Genomic DNA, 12226 nt, shown 5'->3' with positions numbered 1-12226 from the left:
TGCTGCCGCTTTCTACATAGCCGAGGAGGGGAGCTCGACGGAGAAGGTATTCTAGTCTCAGTATCCTGAGGCCGGACATCCGGTGCCCCTTAGCGACCAGCTGAAGCAGCTGGTCGAGCTCCACAAGGTGGCCGAACAGGCCATGAAGGGCCTTATAGTTCGGCTATGGCCCAAAGAGGCCATGCCTGGGAGCTACCTCGGCCTGGTGCGGCGGCTGGTGGATGCGTGTCCCTGGGTTGAAGTCGTCAAGCACTCCGCCTGCATTGAAGGTGCCTGTTGGTGTCAAAACCGGCGGATCTCGGGTAGGGGGTCCCGAACTGTGCATCTTAGGGTCAATGGTAACAGGAGACAAGGGACACGATGTTTTACCCAGGTTCGGGCCCTCTTGATGGAGGTAAAACCCTACATCCTGCTTGATTGATATTGATAATGTGGATGTTTACAAGAGTGGATCTACCACGAGATCAACGAGGCTAAACCCTAGAAGCTAGCCTATGGTATGATTGTAATGGTTGTTGTATATCTATCGACTAGCCTGGCCTTGGTTTATATAATGCACCAGAGGCCTAGGATAACAAGAGTCCTAGCCGAATACGCCGGTGGGGGAGGAGTCCTTTTCTTGATCGCCAAGTCTTGTGGAATCTTCCTTGTATGCGGCAACTGTCCGGACTGGCCCATTTGTATATGGCCATGGGGATCCTTGGCCCAATCCAACTGATCGGGAGACGACATGGTGAGTACCCCCTAGTCCAGGACACCGTCAGTAGCCCCCTGAACCGGTCTTCAAGTTGGGGACGCTCCTCGATTCTTCCGAACTGTTCTTCATCTTCGGTCGTCGGTCTTGAAAACTGGTTCAACAAATCTTCTCATCTTCGATCTTGAGGATCGCCGAAATGCATTCGACGAGTTTATACGTCGGGTATCCGAGGAGCCCTTTAAGTTTCCGGCCTTTATCAATGCCTTGTTATTTTTATGCCACACCTCGGGTTTGAAGTTGTTCCCGGGCGGCAACATCCTCTTCCGTCCGAGCTCCAACGCCGGACTGCATTCGAGGTATCTTTTGCAGCCGAGCACCAATGCCGGACTGCTTCCCAGCTCTAACACCGGACTATGTATCCGAGCTCCAACGCCGGACTGTATCCGAGGTGTCATAGATCACCTTGGTTCAAAGAAGTTTGAAGGAGTTTAGCCGAGCTTAATGCCGGAAATGCCCTCTATGGAGCCAGCCACTAGCGCCCGAGCTTTATGCCGGACTGCTTCCGAGGTGGTTAAGCACCTCAGTCATGGGCTGATTTTTGGTCAATGTTTTTTATTGATGCAATTTATTCTCTGACGAGATATATAGCCAGTAGCCCTCAAGGTGGGTATCGTTCTAAAACCCGAGATGCACATGAAGGATGACATAAGACCGCCAATCCCCGTAGTCGTTGAGACTCAGGTTGATTTGCAATTGAGGATCAAGTCCTAGCTCGGCAGAATACTTCGGGACGCAAAAAGCGGCGTGCTCAGTCCTCGAGACTCGGGTTGGGTGCGGCCGACCAACCTGAGGATCAAAATCTCCTCGGAAACTGTATTGCACTTAAAATTTTCTGCATAGAACAGGCAATGCAGTAGCCCCCGAGACACTGGTCGGGTGGCAACACCAGATCAGGGGATTGATGTGCCCCTTTAATATTTGTAAATAATAAGCCCGAAGCCCAGTAGCCCCCGAGCCTTAATGCGGGCACGGGAGGCCGAATTAAGGATCGATATCCATAGTAAAATCACAAATTATGTGTAATGACTCTATGTATCCAAGTACTTTACGTCATTAATGCTCGGATCCGCATTGTACAAAACTTTGTTGACCGACCATCGGCTTCCACCTCCTCGGCCAATAGCCGAGGAGTGTTTGTCCTACTTTATAAAGCCTTTATGAGGGCAAAGATTTACAACAAACAAGGCAATCTGGCCATACGGTTTTATAAACAAAGGTACGCGGAGAGACACGTTATATTACTGTTTAATAGAAGAAATGTCTTCCAAAGAAAATAGTCCCCCTATCGGTTCCTTTCTTTGGATTGTCATGCTAAGCATGATCATGAAACCTCAGCTCCAATGTAAGAGCAAAATATTGAGGATTTAGTTTGGGAGGCCAGTTAATAGCCCCCGGTAGTGTTCAGCGACAGTCGAGGTCAAGCCGGAAACACTTCGGCCAATGTTATGAATAGCCCGTCATTTAACGCCATCATCAGATCGCCGACCAGTTTATGCGTATTGTGACAGTCAGTTTTCGGCTTTCTCCACTGAGGTGCTTAACCATGTGAGCTGGAAGCACAATCGCAGTGGTTCTCCCTTTGCACACCTAGCCGAACAAAGCGGAACATGGGAGGCAAGCGCAGGAGCCGGGCAACCCAACTATTGACCGAAGACACAATTCGAAACCGATGCATATATAGCAATATCCGAGAATGTTTTTGCCGAATCTCTAAAGGTGTCGGGCGTTGCACTGCGAGACTTGTGCTAAAAACACACAAATAGTTTAAACGTGCCATGGGCTCGAAAAGCCAAAAAACTTATTCAAAAGGTTAATGTCCGAACTAGATCAAGTGTTCGGTGCCAATCCGAAAATTGGACTTTAGAAAAAAAAGGTGCTTCTGTCGTGCTTTAACATGACACATCCTATCTCAAAACTTCAAGCGGGTCAGCCTACGGCTTCTTTGATAGAGAAATTAGGCTCCCCGGCTAGTGACCGCACACTTGTGTCGAAGGAGTGATAAATAATAATAAAAACTTTGCAGCGACTAAGAAGAAAAACACTTATCATAAAACGGCTCATATAAATTTAAGAGCCCCCAATTGACTTGGGTAAAAGTTGATAATGTAAGGTGACATGTAGAATGCCTTCTAGCCGGATTGTAGATCGTTTGTCGTAGAGGACCTTTTCGCTTCAACCTCTGGACCCAATAGTCCGGAGTGTGTCCGAATACCCTCGCGGTTATAAAAACCGGGGCATGCGTGGAGACCAGGCGTAGGGGTCATTAGTGCTTTATCAGACAAGTGCCCAACTAGTTATGTTATATTACATGGTTAGTAAGAAACATCTTCCAGGGAGAATAGTTCCGTTAGGGGTTCCTTTCCCTTGGAGGCATGCCCTAAAGTGCATGTCCGGACTGCGAAAAGAGCAGAAAAACATCTGGGGGCAGGTAAATAAATAGGTAAGAAAACATCTTTTAGTTCACCAACCGAGTATTCCCTTAAGAACGCTAGCTTTCGGCTTCACCCAGTCTGAGGTACACATCCGGCTGACCCGGCAGTAATAATCGCAGAGGTGCTCCCTTTACCACCTAGCTGAACAATCGGGAACGTAGGGGTAAGCACAGGAGCCAGGCAACCCAGCTTGGCCAAAACTTAAGTCATATCGATGCATATAATGGTGAATAAAAGGTACATGCGGAAGTGTGACACATGTGTTGGGCATAAAGCCCGAATTAATAAGCTTCTGTTAAAGAAGCCCCCAGGTATAATAAGCGCGGGTAGCGCGTCAAGTGTGTGCGAACAAAGTTTCGACAAGGAAGATAAGCAACTTTTTCCCGAGAAAGTATAATGCTTGGTTGAACCGAACACAAGTTAGAAATTTTAAAACTTTGAGCATGAAGGCAACTTAGCTGGTTAATGTGTTCGGTATTGACGACGCGGTCCGAGCTTGGTGCGGGACAAGGTTCCATCCCCCAAGCCAGTCCCGAGGTGGCGGAGCAAAGAGCTCGGCACTCCGAAGTGGTGACATAGCAATGCAGGGCGGCAGAGTGATGTCGAGGTCCCTGGCATGGGGTAATGAAGTGTTGACGAAGCCCCCCCCCCCGTCCAGCCGAGGTGACGTCAAAGGATATAGTCCGGCTGGATCATTTTCCTATGCACGAAATATAGTGCAAACCATAGATGATAGTAATAAAAAAATCGTTGCATAATAAATAATTTATGCAAAGTGAGTAATAAAAGAAATATGGCCTGGCGCCGAAGTCGATGTCGATGCAGGTCGTCGGCGTAATGCAATAAAGGCGTGGCAAAGCCTGGATTCACAGGTCGGTCCGAGTTCCGGATGCGGCGTTCGCCGGACTATGTACGGAAACTGACCGAACTATCATGCGACCGTCGATAATGCGGCCAGTATTTGATAGACCTGTGTACATATGATGGACTAACCAGAGTAATAATTCCTTGGGAAAAATTAACCCAAACAAGCAAAAAGAAATACTAGGATTAATAGCACCTAGTTTATTTGTTGTAGCAATCCGAAGGAAGGTGACTCCCAAAATTGGGACTCGATCCGCGCACCCATTGCCTAGTCGGCTAGTGACGCCGAAGTGTCCGAAGTAGGTTGATGAAGAGATGGCGAAGCCCCCGGTCCAGCTGAGATATCGAAGTAGGTCGGCGTGATGGACACCAGCTTGAAGAAGCAATAGCGCGGCCCTGCCGATGCAGGTCGTGACGTGGTCGATGCCGGCTTGATGCAGCGACCGTGCGGCGATGCCGGTATGCCTGCTCCGTGTAATCCGTGGAGCGGCGATGTTGGTGATGATTTATCCTTCGCGATGCCGGACTCTCGTTCGGCTTGCCGAGATGATGATCCTAAGAAATTGAGCTCGGCTCAACAAAGCAACGACGTGTCTAACGCAGGTCGGCCGCCGTGGAGTGATGTTGTCGGGCTGGTTTGACACCGGCGTGACGGTGAAGTTCGTATTGCAAGAATACTTTTAATACTACTGGGATGTGTTTGAGAATAAAACACAACACCCCATACGAAAACTTCCTTCAAAAAGGATGTCTGAGATCCCGTTCATAAAGAAGATGAATTCAGGTCGGATTCGTCTCGCGCAGAAAGTAGATCCAAAAAGTGACGCACTAATCGGAAGTTTCCCAGAGTTTGGACGGTCGGATCGAGCTGAATTTTTGGCAGGTGGTAGATATGGTAATTCCTCAGCAAATCAACGGTTGGATCTTCCAAAGGACATCCGAGCTAGATGCCGGACATCACGCCCTAAACTCGTCCGGATTCTCGTCCAGATTCAACAGGGCTCCGGTATATCGGAGATTGCCGGAGATTCCTCCATCGGAACTCGACGAAATTTTTGCAGGGTTGTTGTAGACTTAATTCCGCATAGTTCCACCGAAGTAATCGTTTAAGCGACACTCGAGGAGGCGGTGGCAGCGGATACAAGTTTGCTGTCCAGAAAAACAGCACGGTCGCCTGAGGGCAATGTTGACGTTGAGCCCCCGAGCTCCATTGATGACTCCTCCATGATCTTGATAGAGATCGGAGTTGGTGTTGATGAAGGCCTTCATCTGAACATGATGATCGGAGGTAGGCCGCAGTCCTCGTTCAAGCCAAGGTGACCAGTCGAGCTGGTGACGAAGAAGCCGACGTCGCAGTTGACCTGCAGTCGAGCCATTGATCCTTTCGTCGATCACACAGCGGAAATCTCAATGAAAGCACCAATGTCGGTGTCAAAACCGGCGGATCTTGGGTAGGGGGTCCCGAACTGTGCGTCTTAGGGTCAATGGTAACAGGAGACAAGGGACACGATGTTTTACCCAGGTTCGGGCCCTCTTGATGGAGGTAAAACCCTACGTCCTGCTTGATTGATATTGATAATGTGGATGTTTACAAGAGTGGATCTACCACGAGATCAAGGAGGATAAACCCTAGAAGTTAGCCTATGATATGATTGTAATGGTTGTTGTATATCTATCGACTAGCCTGGCCTCGGTTTATATAATGCACCAGAGGCCTAGGATAACAAGAATCCTAGCCGAATACGCCGGTGGGGGATGAGTCCTTTTCTTGATCGCCAAGTCTTGTGGAATCTTCCTTGTATGCGGCAACTGTCCGGACAGACCCATGAGTATACGGCCATGGGGATCCTTGGCCCAATCCAACTGATCGGGAGACGACGTGGTGAGTACCCCCTAGTCCAGGACACCGTCAGTGCCCGTCGGGCCCTTACCCGTGCTAAAGTGCACTAGGGCAGGATGGATGCTGAGAAGCTTGTGACGGACGCGCCACCGCCGGGCAAGGAGTATCGCACACCCGAGATGTATTATAAGGGTGTCCTGAAGGGTGCCCGCATGATTGCGGGTGAGTGCTCCAAAGATGTAATATTTGAGTAGACTCGCATTTTGTTATCCTGTGCGCTGAAAACTTTGTTCATGTGCGCTAAGCAACGCTTGTTAATTTAAAATATTACCTTCTGTGCGGCCGTTTATCAAATCTGAGAGATGGCAAGTCGTCGGCTTCAGCCCCCATGCCACGAGTACTGGGGTGTTCGGGATAAATTTGAGCACGCTTGTTCCCATTTTTGGGTCCATCTAGGGAGGCGCTCAACACAACGAACGAGGCAACTGGACTTATAATGCTTGAACACTCTCACTTAGCCATAGAATTCTATAATTTTAAATTTCGGCGAAGCCCCTAGTGTTTGGAAGGCCGAATTCGGGGCGCTATCCATGCCTGGGCCGGACAAAGCCGGTTCTTCGCTCTAAGCGTCATAAGTCTTTAGGGACTCGAAAAAACCTCTCGAACAGCGACCGGCTCTCGCCTCATCATGACGGTCAGTTTTAGCTTTCTTCACTGAGGCGCTCGCCCAGCTCAACTGGGGCGCAATCGCAGTGGTTCTCCAAGTGCTACCTTAGCCGATACAACGGAACGTAAGGTACCAAAACATGGGAGCTGGGCAAACCCAACTTGACCCAAGACATGATTCGGAGTCGATGCATATAATGCTATAAGTTCGGGGTGCCGCACTTGTGAAAGTGTTTGGACTTATCACACCATAATGTGGGGAACTTAAGCCCCTGGTGTATTTAGCCGTACCAAAGTGTACGGGTGCAACATGTCATAAATGAACATATGTATAAGAAAGGAATGCAACTATAAGCAAAAGAGTGATGCATTGTTTATTTAAGAAATACTGCCATGAATGCAGAACGATACAAATAGTGCGATAAGCAAGGGGTGGGACTATTAAGCATGTCCCCCTCCAGGGGTAGGCTGCGGAATGGTGTATAAAACAGATTTAATGCTCGTAATGGAGACCACCTGGATACTCGTCGTAGCCTTTCTCCTTCCCTGGCTGTTGCATCGTGAGTTCGGCAGGTCTACTGCCGGACAGGGCCTCTGGTGAACGGAGTCCTGTGGGTAAGAAAAAAGAAAAAGGAAAAAAAGATGACACACTTGGGAGCCCCTGGTGTGGTTAAGCTGCATTCTGGGCCTGTTGTGGTCGTGCCCCTCCCCCTATGCCCATGGTATCTCCAGAGCATAATGATGTACGCGAAGGACCGGTCTTGCAATTTTGCAAGGGCTGGGGTTGGGGCCGCATTGCTACGCGTGCTCAGAACGTGTCAGGTGGTCTTGTTGTAGGTTACTCCAAGCGCGTTTAGCCGTGTCCGGTCGTTTAACGGCCGGACTCGAGAATTTCCTTAAGAGGCTGCTTTGCACTTCTGCCGCGAGAGCCGTTGTGTGTTCCTCCGTTCGGAGGGAGCGTTCAGTGTTTCCGTTGACCGTGATGACTCCTCGAGGGCCTGGCATCTTGAGCTTGAGGTATGCGTAATGCGGCACCGCATTGAACTTTGCAAACGCGGTTCGTCCGAGCAGTGCATGATAGCCACTGCGGAACGGAACGATGTCGAAGATTAACTCCTCGCTTCGGAAGTTATCTGGGGATCCGAAGACCACCTCCAGTGTAACTGAGCCTGTACAGTTGGCTTCTACACCTGGTATGACGCCTTTGAAGGTCGTCTTTGTGGGTTTAATCCTTGAGGGGTCTATGCCCATCTTGCGCACTGTATCCTGGTAAAGCAGGTTCAGGCTGCTGTCGCCGTCCATCAGGACTCTAGTGAGGTGAAACCCGTCGACGATTGGGTCTAGAACCAATGCGGCGAACCCGCCATGGCGGATGCTGGTGGGGTGGTCCCTTCGATCAAAGGTGATCGGGCAGGAGGACCATGGGTTGAACTTCGGGGCGACTGGCTCCATCGCGTATACGTCCCTGAGTGCACGCTTTCGCTCCCTCTTGGGTATGTGGGTTGCGTATATCATGTTCACCGTCCGCACTTGTGGGGGGAAACCCTTCTGTCCTCTATTGTTCGGCGGTCGGGTCTCTTCCTCGTCATCGCCATGCAGCCCCTTGTCATTGTTTCCGGCAATTAGCTTGCCTGCCTGCTTGAATACCCAATAGTCCCTGTTGGTGTGATTAGCTGGCTTTTCGGGGGTGCCGTGTATCTGGCACGAGCGGTCGAGTATTCAGTCCAAATTGGACGGACCCGGAGTAGTTCTTTTGAATGGATTTTTCCGCTGACCAGGTTTGGAGCCTCTGAATCCGGCATTGACTGCCTTATCCTCAGTATTACCGCCGTTAACGTGGCGTTTGTTCTTGTTGCGACGCGACCTGCCATTGCTGTCCTTAGTATCCGAACTGCCAAATTTTTTGCTGAGGTTGTTACTGCGGGCTAGCCAGCTGTCCTCTCCCGTGCAGAAGCGGGTCATGAGTGATGTGAGGGCTACCATGGATTTCGGCTTTTCCTGTCCTAGGTGCCGGGCAAGCCACTCATCGGAGATGTTATGTTTGAAGGCTGCGAGAGCCTCTGCATCCGGACAGTCGATGATTTGATTTTTCTTTGTTAAGAACCGTGTCCAGAATTGTCTGGCCGATTCGTCTGGCTGCTGAATTATGTGGCTTAGGTCATTGGCGTGTGGTGGTCGCACGTATGTGCCCTGGAAGTTATCAAGGAATGCAGCTTCCAGGTCCTCCCAGCACCCAATTGATTCTGCTGGCAAGCTGTTAAGCCAATGCCGAGCTGGGCCTTTAAGCTTCAGTGGGAGGTATTTGATGGCGTGAAGATCATCGTCGCGGGCCATGTGGATATGGAGGAGATAGTCTTCAATCCAAACCGCGGGGTCTGTTGTGCCATCATAGGATTCAATATTCACGGGTTTAAACCCTTCGGGGATTTGATGATCCATTACTTTATCTGTGAAGCATAGTGGGTGTGCGGCGCCTCTGTATTGGGCTATATCACGACGTAGCTCAAACGAGCTTTGTCTATTGTGTTCGGCCCGGCCGGACTTGCTGTGTCCGGCGCGACGGTTGTCGTCGCGTATCATGGGGCGCCCACGCGATCCGTAGATCGATCTTGATTGTCTTGCCTTATCCTCCAATATATCTCGCAAGTCTAGAGCGTTCCCATGTGGCTTTGTGCTTTTCGAGCGATGCCGGGGTACGGTTCTGGTGGAGGGCCTGGAGGCCTCTCTGTCTCGGCCACGGGGTGGTCGGTCAGCCGTATTGTGCACTGGTGATGCAGGTTTATATGCCTCCTCCTCTAATCGGGGGAGCAGCTTGTGTTTGGGGTAGCTTTTGGAAGGGCGTTCGAGTTCATGCTCTTCGGCCGCAAGGACTTCGGTCCATCTGTCGGCTAGCAGATCTTGATCAGCTCTAAGTTGTTGCTGCTTTTTCTTGAGGCTATTTGCCGTGGCCATAAGCCTGCGTTTAAAATGCTCTTGTTCGACGGGATCCTCAGGCACGACGAATTCGTCGTTGTCGAGGCTTGCCTCGTCTCCGGAGGGAGGCATGTAATTATCATCCTCTACCTCTTCGTCTACCGCTCTCTCATGAGGGCTGGCTTCTCCGTCCTCCTGTGCTGGATCTTGCTGGAGGGGGTTGTCTTTGGCACTGTCTGGGGTATTATTATCTCCGGTGTCGGAATCTCCATTCTTGCTGTGGCGGGATTTAGAGCGGCGCCGCTGATGCCGGCGCTTGGGCTGTTTCTTGGAGGGGTCTTCCTCCCCTGTTCCCTCGCCATTCCCATCCTTTGGGATATCCACCATGTATATGTCATATGACGAGGTGGATTTCCAGTGCCCAGTAGGCGCTGGTTCTTGGTTGTCTCCGGCATCGTCGTCCATACCGTCGATGTCTTTGGAGTTGAAGTCTAGCATGTCAGTTAGATCATCGACAGTGGCTACTAAGTGGGTGGTGGGTGGGCTTTGAATTTCTTCGTCGTCCGCATCCCAACCGTCTTGACCGTAGTCTGGCCAGGGCTCTCCTGATAACGAGAGGTACTTTAGCGAATTCGGGATGTCGCCGAAAGGTGAGTGTTGAAAGATGTCCGCAGCGATGAACTCCATGATCGGCGCCCAATTGGATTCGATTGGAGGGGGCGCGGGAGGTTCGGAGTCCGGCACCTCGGAGTCATGAGCTTCACAAGGGACAAGGTCAGTATTCGGCTCCATCGCCGTAGAGGTTGCAGCCCCTGAGGCGGTGTCTAGCCACCCGTCCTCGATCTGCGCAGCCGGCTCCGAATTAAGGGTCGGAGCGGACTCATGTGCGGCCTCCAGGGCACTGTCCGGCAGCAGAGCTAGATCATGCCCATCACGACAGTGCGGCGCGCTCGGTTGTGGCTCGAATCCATCGAAGATCAAGTCTCCGTGGATGTCAGCCGTGAGGTTCAGACTTCCAAATCTGACCTGATGGCCAGGGGTGTAGCTTTCGATCTGCTCGAGATGGCCAAGCGAATTGGCCCGCAGTGCAAAGCCGCCGAAATACGAAGATCTGTCCAGGGAGAAAAGTCTCACCCTAGACAGCGTCGTTGTTGTTGATGATCGAAGGAGCCATCAGGCCTATCGGTGACGACACAGAGGAACTCTCAATGAAAGCACCAATGTCGGTGTCAAAACCGGCGGATCTCGGGTAGGGGGTCCCGAACTGTGCGTCTAGGCGGATGGTAACAGGAGACAAGGGACACAATGTTTTTACCCAGGTTCGGGCCCTCTCGATGGAGGTAAAACCCTACTCCTGCTTGATTGATATTGATGATATGGGTAGTACAAGAGTGGATCTACCACGAGATCAAGGAGGCTAAACCCTAGAAGCTAGCCTATGGTATGATTGTTGTTCTGTCCTATGGACTAAAACCTTCCGGTTTATATAGACACCGGAGAGGGCTAGGGTTACACAGAGTCGGTTACAATGGTAGGAGATCTACATATCCGTATCGCTAAGCTTGCCTTCCACGCCAAGGAAAGTCCCATCCGGACACGGGACGAAGTCTTCAATCTTGTATCTTCATAGTCTTGGAGTCCGGCCGATGATGATAGTTCGGCTATCCGGACACCCCCTAGTCCAGGACTCCCTCAGTGGCCAACACCAAGAAGCATGACTTCCAATCTTTCATGGAGACCTTCATTGCTGCTGCCACTCAGATTGCTGATGGAATCGACCTGGACTAGTTTGTCGCGCCCTCCAGTCCTCCACTTGAGTAAAAAACTTCTATGCTTCACCTTAAATTTGCCTCGGGATGCCGAGTGGTTTTGTAACCGATAAACTTCTACAGGCTTGACGCCTGAGCACTTTTGAATCCGTTATCTGAACTTTGCTTATCGTTGAATATGCTTGCATTTGCCTTCGAGCGAATTTTCTTCTTCGCTCGGAATATACTTGACCTGCACTTCACCGCTTTTTGCAGGTAGGGACGAAGCACAGCTGGAGTGCACATTGTATTTGTGGCGTAGCTCGAAGGGAGAAGGTAGCAGTCGACCTGCGCCTCGTCATCCTTGTAGAGCGGAATAGATTAAGTACTTAGGCGAGCACTGGGCTGCAGCTAAGCCCCTGAGTGGGAGGATTGCTCTCTACTCGGTGGGATTTCCAGATACTTAGGCGAGCACTAGGCTGCAGCTAAGCCCCCGAGTGGGAGGATTGCTCTCTACTCGGTGGGATTTTCAGATACTTAGGCGAGCACTGGGCTACAACTAAGCCTCCGAGTGAGAGGTTTGCTCTCCACTCGGTAGGATTCCCAGATACTTAGGCGAGTATTGGGCTGCAGCTAAGCCCCCGAGTGGAAGGTTTGCTCTCGACTCGGTAGGATTTTCGGATACTTAGGCAAGTACTGGACTGCAGCTAAGCCCCCGAGTGGGAGGTTTGCTCTCCACTCAGTAGGATTTTTGGTGGTGTAGCTCCGAAGGAGAAGGTAACAGTCGACCCGCACCTCGTCGTCCTTGCAGAGCGCATGTTGTATTTGTGGCATAGCTCGGAAGGAGAAGGTAGCAGTCGACCTGCACCTCGTCGTCCTTGCAGAGCGCACATTGTATTTGTGGCGTAGCTCGGAAGGAGAAGGTAGCAGTCGACCCACACCTCATCGTCCTTGCAGAGCACACATTGTATTTGTGGCGTAGCTCGGAAGGAGAAGGTAACAGTCG

This window comes from Triticum dicoccoides, chromosome 4B, assembly GCF_002162155.2.
Source record: "Triticum dicoccoides isolate Atlit2015 ecotype Zavitan chromosome 4B, WEW_v2.0, whole genome shotgun sequence".
In the NCBI taxonomy this organism is placed as follows: Eukaryota; Viridiplantae; Streptophyta; class Magnoliopsida; order Poales; family Poaceae; genus Triticum; species Triticum dicoccoides.
This window is presented reverse-complemented; position numbering follows the sequence as displayed.